Here is a 12,545-nt window from a genome sequence, read left to right as displayed (position 1 = left end):
GAGGAATTTATCCCAAAAGAAAAAACAAGAAAAAGGGATGGCCAGAGATTGATTGAAATAGATATAAGTAACATGTCTTAAGGAGAATTTAAAGCAACAATATAAGCATACTCTTCTGGGCTTGAAAAGGGCATGGGGGACACCTGGGTGGCTCAGCGGTTGAGTGCCTGCCTTCGGCCCAGGGCGTGATCTTAGAGTCCCGGGATTGAGTCCCACATCAGGCTCCCTGCATGGAGCCTGCTTCTCTCTCTCTGCCTATGTACCTGCCTCTCTCTCTGTGTCTCTCATGAATAAATAAATACAATCTTTAAAAAAGAGAAAAGAAAAGAAAAGAAAAGAAAAGAAAAGGGCATTAAAGACATCAGGGAGGGATCCCTGGGTGGCGCAGCAGTTTGGCGCCTGCCTTTGGCCCGGGGCGCGATCCTGGAGACCTGGGATCGAATCCCACATCGGGCTCCCGGTGCATGGAGCCTGATTCTCCCTCCGCCTGTGTCTCTGCCTCTCTCTCTCTCTCTGTGACTATCATAAATAAATAAAAAATTTAAAAAAAATTTAAAAAAAAATAAAAAAATAAAGACATCAGGGAAACCCTAACCACAGAGATAAAAGAATTGAAAAACAATTCAGAAATGAAAAAAATGCAACAACTGAGATTCAAAACTATCTGGATGTCATGACCACAAGGTCAAGCAGAATCAACACTGAGCACAGAGCCTGATTGGGGGGCTTAATCTCACCACCCTGAGATAGGACCCGAGCAGAAACTAAGAGTCAGATGCTAAACCAACTGCAACAACCAGTCACAGATTGGGAGATTTTTTTTTAAAGATTTTATTGCCACCCAGGTGTCCCAAGATTGAGAGATTTTTGATTACTGATTCAATTCTTTCCTGATTACTGGTCTGTTCAAGTTTTCTATTTCTTTCTGTTTGTTGATTCTGCTTGAGATTCTCTCTCCCTCTCCCTCTGCTCCTCCTGCTCCTGTGTGCATGCTCTCTCTCTTCCTCCCTTTCTAAAATAAATAAATCTTTTAAAAAAATCTCCCAACAAACAAAAGTTCAGCGCCAGATGGCTTCACAGGGGAATTCTACCAATCATTTAAAAAAGAGTTAATACCTATTCTTCTCAAACTATTCCAAAAATAGAAATGGAAGTTAAACCTCCAAACTCATTATACAAAGCCAGCATTGTTGATTCCAAAACCAGACTCCACTAAAAAAGAGAACTGCAGGCCAATATCCCTGATGAATATGGATGCAAAAATTCTCAACAAAATACTAGCAAATTGAATCCAACAGTACATTAAAAGGATCATTCACCACAATCAAGTGGGATTTATTCCTGAGTTACAAGAGTGATTCAACATTCACAAATCAATCAATATGATATACTACTTTAATAAAAGAAAGGATAAGAACCACATGATCCTTTCAATAGATGCAAAAGAAGCATTTGACAAAGTTCAACATCCATTCATGATAAAAACTCTCAACAAAGTAGGTTTAGAGGGAACATATCTCAACATAATAGAGGCCATCTATGAAAAACCCACAGTTAATATCATCCTCAATGAGGAAAAATTGAGAGCTTTTCTTCTCTGGTCAGGACAAGACAGGGATGCCCACTCTTACTACTGTTATTTAATGTAGTAATGAAAGTCCTAGCCTCAGTAATCGGACAACAAAAAGAAATAAAAGGCATCCAAATTGGCAAGGAAGAAATAAAAATGTCACTATTTGCAGATGACATGATATTCCCACAGAAAACTCAAAAGACTCCACCAAAAAACCATTAGAACTGATATACAAATTCAGTAAAGTCCTAGGATACAAAATCAATGTATAGAAATCTGTAGGATTTCTATACATCAATAATAAAGCAACAGAAGGAGATATCAAGGATTCAATCTCGTTTATAATTGCACCTAAAACCTTAATATACCTAGGAATAAACTTAAACAGAGAGGTAAAATATTTGTACTCTGGAAACAACACTGATGAAAGAAATTAAAGATAACACAAAGAAGTGGAAAAGCGTTCCATTCTCATGGACTGTAAGAACAAATATTGTTAAAATGTCTATACTACTACCCAAAGCAATCTGCACTTTTAATAGAATTCCTATCAAAATACCACCAGCATTTTTTACAGAGCTAGAGCAAACAATCCTAAAACTTTTATGGAACTACAAAAGACCCTGAATAGCCAAAATCACCTTGAAAAAGAAAAGCAAAGCTGGAGGCATCAGAATTCTGGACTTCAGGTTATATCACAAAGCTGTAATGATCAAGAGAGTATCGTACTGGCACAAAAACAGACACATAGATCAATGGAAGAGAATAGAAAGCCAAGAAGCAAACCCACAACTGTATGATCAGTTAATCTTCAACAAAGCAGGAAAGAATATCTGTTGGAAAAAAAAAATCTCTTCAACAAATGGCGTTGGAAAACTGGACAGCAGCATGTCAAAGAATGAAACTGGACCACTTTTTTACACCATACACAAAAATAAATTCAAAATGGATTAAATACCTAAACGTGAGACCCAAAACCATAAAAACTATAGAGGATAACACAGGCAGTAACCTCTTTGACATTGGCCATAGCAACTTCTTATTAGATATGTCGTCTGAGGCAATGATAACAAAAGCAAAAATAAACTATTGGGACTTCATCAAAACAAAAAGCTTCTGCACAGGGAGAAACAATCAACAGCTCTAAAAGGCTACCTATAGAATGTGAGAAGATATTTGCAAATGACATATCTAGTAAAGGGTTAGTATCCAAAATATATAAAAATTTATAAAGCTCAATATCCAAAAAAAAACCCAGATAACTCAGTTAAAAAATGGGCAGCAAACATTTATAAACATTTTTCCAAAGAAGACCTACAGATAGCTAACAGACACATGAAAAGATGCTCAACATCACTCATCATTAGGGAAATACAAATTAAAACTATCATGAGATAGCACCTCATACAGTCAGAATGGCTAAAATTAACAACACAGGAAGCAACAGGTGTTGGCAAAGATGCAGAGAAAGGGGAACCCTCTTACACTGTTGGGAATGCAAACTGGTGCAGCCACTCTGGAAAACAGCATGGAGGTTCCTCACAACATTAAAAATAGAACTACCCTATGACCCAGCAATTGCACTACTAGGTATTTACCCAAAGGTTAAAAAAAATACAGATTCAAAGGGGCATGTGCACCCCAATATTTATAGCAGCATTATCAATAATAGCCAAATTATGCAAAGAGCCAAATGTTCATCGACTGATGAATGGATAAAGATGTGGTATGTATATATACAATGGGATATCACTCAGCCATCAAAAAGAATGAAATCTTGCCATTTACAATGACATGGATAGAGCTAGAGAGTATTATCCTAAGCAACATAAGTCAATCAGAGAAAGACAAATACTCTATGCCTTCACTCATGTGAAATTTCAGCTGCAAAACAGATGAACATAGGGAAAAAAAATCAAGAGAGTCAAACCAGGAAACAGACTCTTAACTATAGAGAACAAATGGGGTTGCTGGAGGGGAAGTTGGTAAGGAGATGGGTTAAATAGGTGATGAGGATTAAGGAGGGCACTTGTGATGAGCACTGGGTGTTGTATGGAAGTGATGAGTCGTTAATTTTACACCTGAAACTAATATCGCATTGTATGTTAACTGGAATTTAAATAAAAACTTGAAAATAATACACACTAGGGATTTCTGTATTATTATTAATTATATAACAGTACTGGGGACTAGGGAAACATAGTCTTAGAGAGTTAAATAATTTAATAAAGGTCATACAGGGAGTGGATTGAGTACTCAAACTCGGATCTGCTCTTAATCCTACTTAATATTGCCTTAATATTAATCAGCTTACTCATGTGGTTTTAAAACCGCAGTGAAAAAAGAGAAGTATAGTTCAAAAACTAATAGAGTTGCCATTGCTAGGTATTACCCACTGGAAGAGGCTGATCACTGAAAATCAATGTACCAAATACCATTTACTCTAAAGCCTAATTTGTTAAGTGAGCATTTCACCAAATGACCAGTTTTCCAAATTTAGCAATTTACCAAAAAATATTTGTTTTCAAAGACTAAGAATATACATTAAATGAATACACTTATGAACGTATCCTTTATTAATATACTTATATTTGAGAATATAATTAAGTCATTTTATTCATATTTATCTTCCTTATAAATATGTTGCTAAAAATAGGTTCATAGAATACTATACTATTCAATGACCTTTAGCTTTTGGCCAACTATACATTACTTAAAATGCTGCTAAGAAGAATATAGGTATTGACTATATTAATTAGATAAATTCAACACTATTACTTAAAATATGCTTTTTGGTAACTCGACAAATTTAGAGAATTTGGGCAGGTGGTCATGCAGACTTTCATGTGAATACAAATCATCAAAAGTGGTCATGGAACCTTAGTGTACATCATTTGGGGATCTTGTTAAAGCAAATTCTGAGTCTGTAGGTCTGGGAGGGGCCTGACAGTCTGCATTTCTAACAAACTCCCAAATGTTGCCTGTGCTGCTTGTTTCAGACCCAATTATGAGTAGCATAGAATTATACGGAGTTAGCTTTCAGTGATTCCAAATGGGGTGAGCTGAAGTAGAATTGCATACATCACAACTATTTCACTCCCTCAATTGGAATGACCTTTGTTTTAGACATCCTGTATCAAGATTTTACTTAGCTATTAACATGACTAATCTTTAAACTGATACAGATTTGGGTAATGAGACAAAAACAAAAAAACGCTTTTATTATTATATCAGTAATCTAAATAGTTTGAGGAAAGCCACGATACTATTTGTTGTCCTCTCTAACCCTGCCTAAACTCTCAGCATAAAATATGTCCATGAAAGTTTTAGCAGTTAGAAAAATGCATACTTAGAGTTATAGCATAATAATGGAACTTTAGCACCTCACTGACATTTTGAAGTACCTGTTTTTATTGCATTTAATTAGTCTATGTCAGATTTTTTTAAAAATGTGAAAAGACATATAATCTTGATAAAATGAGTTATCAATAGTCAGGAATAAACTGTGTATTATCTACAGGTGTGGAGAATGTTTTTTATGCTGACAGAATTGCTTTTTGCTTTGAGAAAATTATCTTTCAAATAATTGATCTTAAATATTCACTTAAATATGACTGGTAATAGAGTTGTATTGTAGGTTTTGTTTAGTGCAGCAGGCCTCAACACTGGCTGTATCTTGGAATTACTGGGGAACTTTTAAAAAATCCCAGTACCCAAGCCATTCCCCCAGATTAGCTAAATTTGAATCATTGGTATAAAAATTTAAATCTCTGCAGGTGATTCTAATAAATACTTAGCATAAATCTCTGAGTTTATATAGTTGCTCCCTATTCTTTCTTTCTGAGCATCCCTATTCTTTCTTTCTGAAGATCCCTAGTAATACTCTACCAATTCTTTCTGTTCTTTGGGTTATTTACATGTAGGGCCATCTGTTAAGATGGCATAATTTTTGCTTATAAATTGGACTAAAGCGTAAGTTCCAGACAAAGACATACAAATATATGGGTAATCTTTATAGACCCATTATTTATTTTATTGCAAAACTGAGATCCCCTCCCATTCCTAGGCAATAATTATTTGAACCTTACGTCTTTGGCCTGGGTTCATATATAATCATTGAACAATAAATAGAGAAGGAAAGCAATGGCAATTTAAATGACATGCACAAGCAGTTCATTTTATTCAAAAATACTTTCATGACATGTAGTTCCATTTTTTAAAGTGCTGGCTTTGGACACTTACAGATACTCTGTAGTCTTATTTTTTTCAGGTTCTACTGAGTTCTGAAAATGTCAAACCATGATACTAAGAACTAAACAATGTGTGAGACACTGATGTGCTGGTGTGTAGCCTTTTAATGATATTGCTATGTATACAAATACAGTTGTCTTCTATTTCTTGTTAAGAAATGGGGATGCAAATTGATGTAACAATGAGGGTAAGCTCCTTGAAAGCAGAAATGGAGATTAATTTTTTACCTCCCTCATATCCAGTATTTAACATTTGGCCTAGCATATAGTAATATGTTTGGCTGGTGTAGAGGAAGATAATTTGGGATGAAACTCATATAGGATGAATCAGATATAATAAAGATGCTTTCTTTCCAAAGCAATGATCTTAATCCAGATCACAAAAATTAAACATTCATTAAGAAAGGAATAGGACCTTTTCAGAGATAGGCAAAAAAAAGTCAGATATAACTTTAAAGACAGAAGTAATGAAATAAGAAACCAGAAAATTTGACTGTTTTAAGCACTCAAATTATTATAGAATGATTTTCTATTGGATCAAATACAGATTAGCTCGTGGTTTTGTTCTTTCTTGTGGGGGGGAGGGGCAAGAGAGATGAGAAGAGGGGCAGAGAGAGAATCTTAAGCAGGCTCCATGCCCAGTGCAGAGCTGGACTTGAGGCTTATCTCACAGCCTTGAGATCATGACTTGAGCTGAAATTGAGAGTCAGATGTTTAACCAACTGAGACACCCAGGTGCCATCTGAAAGATCTTTTAACACATATTGATTAGGACTAAGACATAAGTAAGATAATAATGACTTAGAGAAGGGAAAACCTGGAGAAAAGGAATGGGATCAAAAACATTTTGTACAGGGATCCCTGGGTGGCGCAGCAGTTTGGCGCCTGCCTTTGGCCCGGGGCGCGATCCTGGAGACCCGGGATCGAGTCCCACATCGGGCTCCTGGTGCATGGAGCCTGCTTCTCCCTCTGCCTGTGTCTCTGCCTCTCTCTCTCTTTCTCTGTGACTATCATAAATAAATAAATTTAAAAAAACAAACATTTTGTACAAAACATACTTAAGAGAAAAAATTCTTGACACTTGAATTTTTGGACTTGACGATAACCTAGACATTTATCAGGATTGCTTCATTAAATTTGATTTTATTAATTTATAATTCTAAATAGTTAATCAAGAACTGACACTGAAAACCATCATGTTGTTAGCCTTAAATTTACACAGTGATATTTGCTAATTATTTCTCACTAAAACTGGGGGTATAAGAGTAGTATAGATAAGTGAATTATAGGTTTTTTTTACAGTGGAATATCATACAGGAATGAAAATATTAAAAATTGCCAAGTTCTTGCTTCAGTAGCACACATGCTAAAATTATAATGATACAGAGATTAGCATGGCCCCTGTGCAAGGAAGACATGCAAATTCATAAAGTATTCCATATTAAAACTACCAATATTCAAAACAAAGTGAGTGAATCTCATGAAATTAATAATTAATAAAATAAATGCAAAAAAGTTACAGTGACTATGCATTATTTTAAAAGAAAAGATAGGGGGAAAACAAACAGTAGGATGGCATAGAGGAGGGTTCTCAAATCTATCAAAACCTGTTCCCTTTTTATAACGAATAATTTTGTAGATGCTCTTTACTACCATGAAATGTAATTCATATGTAATATGCTTATGTAGATAAGTTTTTAAAAAGCAGTAAAATACATGAACTGTTATATAAAGGAGAAATAAAAGGAAAGTAGTTTCAATGTTTTATTAAATATAATACCCTACATAGAAATATGAAATTTATAATATATTTCAATATGCATTTAGGCATGACTACACTTTAAAACATGATGTTTATTGCTTGGATCCTTTATTATAACCAATGTGACTATACCAGCTACAGCTGCAGAATGATGCAGGTGTGTTGTATTGATGACTCAACTATATATGCAGCATTGCCTTAGGGACATGGGTTTCCTGAAAGGTACACAACCCTTAGTAAAGTTTCAAACAAAGCTCAGGAAACAAATACAGTCTAACTGTAATTTATACAAAAGTTGTATTTCTAGAAAATTAAGTGCAAATTAACACCTTGCAAAAAACACTTTGTGTGTCATGGAGTTAAGTTGTAGGTATAAATACTTACAAATGGGATTTTCTTCTATAAGACTGATAAGACATTAAAAACTTATGTAGAATATAGAATAGTTGTTGTTCAGTGTAGTGCTCATTGTAAGAGATCTATCATCCCTGGCTTACCAAATACCTGTGCTATCATCAATTCATTGTGAAAAATAAAAATCCCCCCTCAAGTTTCCAAAATATTCCTTAGTGGCTGTTCTGAGCCTGATAAGTGTTGGTAGTCAATGACACACTTCAGCCAAAGATATGTGCAAACTCTGACCTAACATTCTCTGAAAACAATTATGTCTTTTTGAATCTCAGTTGAGAGAATGGGAGGGAATGGAACTAGGAGTGCAGAAAAGCTATTTTTCATTTTAAGGTGTAGACACCTTATTAGAGAATTTATCAATCATACAGCAGCTTCAAGGTTTTTTACCTGCTAGCACTTTTGAGGGATCTTGCTCAATATTCTTCTGGGACTCACATCTCACTCTTCTCAAGAGTTACCCTGATACATTACAAAATTTTCTTTTTTGTGACTCTTGATTAGGCCACCCAGTTTTTAGAGAAAATCAAGGCTAGGAAAACTCTCAGTGGTACTCATCTCCTCACGTGATCTGATCCCCCATCCCTGCACCAAAAGCTAAATATCCTCACTGGATCTCCAAGTCAGTGGCTCTTTCTCACCTTACACCTTAGGAGCACTAGAATGTCAGCCCAGGCTGTTGGACTAGGCTCTCTGAGTCTAGGCAGGGAGAAAGAATGACAAGATCACTGGAACTGAGAGTATTCTTCCAAAGCCCAGATTCTCACTAACAGAAAGGTGAAAAAGAAATAACTTTAACATATTGGAGTAATAGTAGTTGAATTTACTTTTTTTCTCTTTAAATTAGTAAGCAGAAGTGACTTGTGGTATTATTTGTTTACAATTCTTCTTTCCCTCCCTGTCCTTGTCATGGATTCTCCATATATAGAATATACTTCCTCTGTGCACTGATGTTCGGCTTGGTCATATGATTTGCTTTAGTCAATAAAATGTGGGCAGAATTGAGAGTATGACAGTTTTCAGCTATAGGGTTTTTTTTTTTAAAGATTTTATTTATTTATTTATTTATTTATGAGAGACACACAGAAGCAGAGACATAGGCAGAAAGAGAAGCAGGCTCCATGCACAGAGCCCAATGTAGGACATGGTCCCTGGACCCTGGGATCACGACCTGGGCCAAAGGTAGACACTCAACCGCTGAGCCATCCAGGTGCCCCTCAGCTACAGGCTTTAAAGAAACATGGAAAGTTCTTGCCAGCCCTCTTGCAAACCTATCCTCTGCCGTGAAAAACACATTAACTGTTTAACAGAATAAAGAGATGTGCAAAATAGACATGTAGTCACTCACAGCCAGGAGCCAAGCTAGACAAGTGTAGTCCAGTCCATTTGACCAACAGCTGATCTGTAGAACTATAAGAGAGGAATAGATAATTGTATTTATATGGTTGTAACCCACTGAGAAATGGAGGAGGGGCAGGGATTTGCTTTGTTAAACATTAATGTAGAAATCGTGACTAATACAGCAGACTAGTTTCATAATAGGCACCTCACAAAGGCATGAATGGATACCATACATTGAGTTGTGGTCAACAACCAGGTTTTCCCCTTGAAAAATAGGCTCTGACTTGGAGATTCAATAAGGTACTTAAGGTTTTTGGCAGAGGATAGGTATCAGGTTGTAAGAAGAGATGAATACCACTGAGAGTTTGCCTCGTCTAGATTTTCTCAAGGAACTGAGTGGTCTGTTAAAGCAAGAGTTATATAACAAAGACATTTTGCACATATCTTGACAATAGTGAGATCAGAGTCCCAGAATACCATTAGGCAAGATCCCCAAAAGCATTAGCCCCTAAGTCTTGAAGCTGCTATATGATTGAACCTCTCTCCAGTGTCTTTACACTTTAAAATTCTTTCATTCGATGGAATGAATGAGAAAGAGAGCTCTAAAGGCAATGGATAAAAATAACAGTAAAACTATACTCCATGTGTCTGAAAAAAAATTAAGGAGAAAAATCTGAAGCCGATAGAACCAGTTTGGTATGAATTGTAATGGAGCCTGTATTGGAAAGCTGCTTCAAAGTTAATTTGCACTTAGAGACTTGGTAAGGAAACCTGAACAGTTATATTGGAATTAGGGGCATAATTTACACAGCTGAAGGGAATGCTTGGATTGCCAATTGAAGTTACCATGGAGAACCTTATTAAATTAAGTCTAATGAAGGAATGGGATGAAACAACATTAGCTTTACTTTCATCAACATTTCAAATTTCAAAGGATCATACAATAATTTCAAGCTGGATCTTGGGGTTTCTGTAATGCTTTAATTTTTACCAGGAAATGGAGATGCAAACAGATTGAGTTGGTCTGCCCAAACTCACACAGAGAACAGTGGATTTGACACTTAAGTCTAGGAGCCTGTCTACTACCTCTTTTCAACTTTTGATTTTTGTATTTTATTTAATGAGAGGGGGGAGGGGCAGAGACACAGGCAGAGGGAGAAGCAGGCTCTATGCAGTGAGCCTGATGTGGGACTCGATCCTGGGACTCGAGGATCATGCCCTGGGCCGAAGGCAGGTGCTAAACCGCTGAGCCACCCAGGGATCCCGACTTTTTTATTTTCAATTTTATTTTATGTTTTTGTATATTTTTATTGGAGTTTGATTTGCCAACATATAGCATAACACCCAGGCCTCATCCCATCAAATGCCCCCATCAGTGCCTGTCACCCAGCCCATCTCCCCTCTACAACACCTTGCTCATTTCCCAGTTAGGTGTCTCTCATGTTCTGTCACCCTCACTGATATTTCCCACTCATTTTCTCTTCTTTCCCCTTTATTCCCTTTCACTATTTTTTTATATTCCCCAAATGAATGAGACCATATGTTTGTCCTTCTCCAATTGACTTACTTCACTCAGCATAATACCCTCCAGTTCCATCCACGTTGAAGCAAATGGTGGCTTTATTGTTTCTAATGGCTGAGGAATATTCCATTGTATACATAGACCACAGCTTCTTTATCCATTCATCTGTTGATGGACACCGAGTCTTCTTCCACAGTTTGGCTATGGTGGACATTGCCGCTATAAACATCGGGGTGCAGGTGTTCCGTCGTTTCACTGCATCTGTATCTTTGGGGTAAATCCCCAGCAGTGCAATTGTTGGGTCGTAGGGAAGTTCTATTTTTAACTCTTTGAGGAACCTCCACACAGTTTTCCAGAGTGGCTGCTCCAGTTCACGTTCCCACCAACAGTGCAAGAGGGTTCCCCTTTCCCCACATCCTATCCAACATGTGTGGTTTCCTATCTTATTAATTTTCCCCATTCTCACTGGTGTGAGGTGGTATCTCATTGTGGTTTTGATTTGTATTTCCCTGATGGCCAGGGATGTGGAGCATTTTCTCATGTGCTTGTTGGCCATGTCTATGTCTTCCTCTGTGAGATTTCTGTTCATGTCTTTTGCCCATTTCATGATTGGATTGTTTGTTTCTTGGGTGTTGAGTTGAATAAGTTCTTTATAGATCTTGGATACTAGCCCTTTATCTGATAGGTCATTTGCAAATATCTTCTCCCATTCTGTAGGTTGTCTTTTAGTTTTGTGGACTGTTTCTTTTGCTGTGCAGAAGCTTTTCATCTTGATGAAGTCCCAGTAATTCATTTTTGCTTTTGTTTCCCTTGCCTTCATAGATGTATCTTGCAAGAAGTTACTGTGGCCAAGTTCAAAAAGGGTGTTGCCTGTGTTCTCCTCTAGGATTTTTTTTTTCTCCTCTAGGATTTTGATGGAATCTTGTCTCACATTTAGATCTTTCATTCATTTTGAGTTTATCTTTGTGTATGGTGTAAGAGAATGGTCTAGTTTCATTCTTCTGCATGTGGCTATCCAATTTTCCCAGCACCATTTACTGAAGAGACTGTCCTTTTTCCAGTGGATAGTCTTTCCTGCTTTGTCGAATATTAGTTGACCATAGAGTTGAGGGCCCATTTCTGGGTTCTCTATTCTGATCCATTGATCTATGTGTCTTTTTTTGTGCCAGTACCACACTGTCTTGATGATCACAGCTTTGTAGTACAACCTAGAATCTGGCATTGTGATGCCCCCAGCTATGGTTTTCTGTTTTAATATTCCCCTGGCTATTCGGGGTCTTTTCTGATTCCACACAAATCTTAAGATGATTTGTTCCAACTCTCTGAAGAAAGTCCATGGTATTTTGATAGGGACTGCATTAAATGTGTAAATTGCCCTGGGTAGCATTGACATTTTCACAATATTAATTCTGCCAATCCATGAGCATGGAATATTTTTCCATCTCTTTGTGTCTCCTCAATTTCTTTCAGAAGTGTTCTGTAGTTTTTAGGGTATAGATCCTTTACCTCTTTGGTTAGGTTTATTCCTAGGTATCTTATGCTTTTGGGTGCAATTGTAAATGGGATTGACTCCTTAATTTCTCTTTCTTCAGTCTCATTGTTAGTGTATAGAAATGCCACTGACTTCTGGGCATTGATTTTGTATCCTGCCACACTGCTGAATTGCTGTATGAGTTCTAGCAATCTTGG

General features: G+C 36.8%; 1 protein-coding gene and 1 pseudogene across 2 annotated transcripts in view; both read left to right on the top strand.

Moving 5' to 3' along the window:
• The window catches only part of RPS6KA3 (ribosomal protein S6 kinase A3), a 1,133,953-nt gene that overhangs the window by 104,981 nt on the left and 1,016,427 nt on the right, over positions 1 to 12,545 (top strand). The window lies entirely within an intron of this gene.
• On the top strand, positions 7,170 to 7,269 carry LOC112919169 (U6 spliceosomal RNA; annotated as a pseudogene).

The sequence above is a fragment of the Vulpes vulpes genome, chromosome X (genome assembly GCF_048418805.1).
Source record: "Vulpes vulpes isolate BD-2025 chromosome X, VulVul3, whole genome shotgun sequence".
Lineage (NCBI taxonomy): Eukaryota > Metazoa > Chordata > Mammalia > Carnivora > Canidae > Vulpes > Vulpes vulpes.
This window is presented reverse-complemented; position numbering and strand designations above follow the sequence as displayed.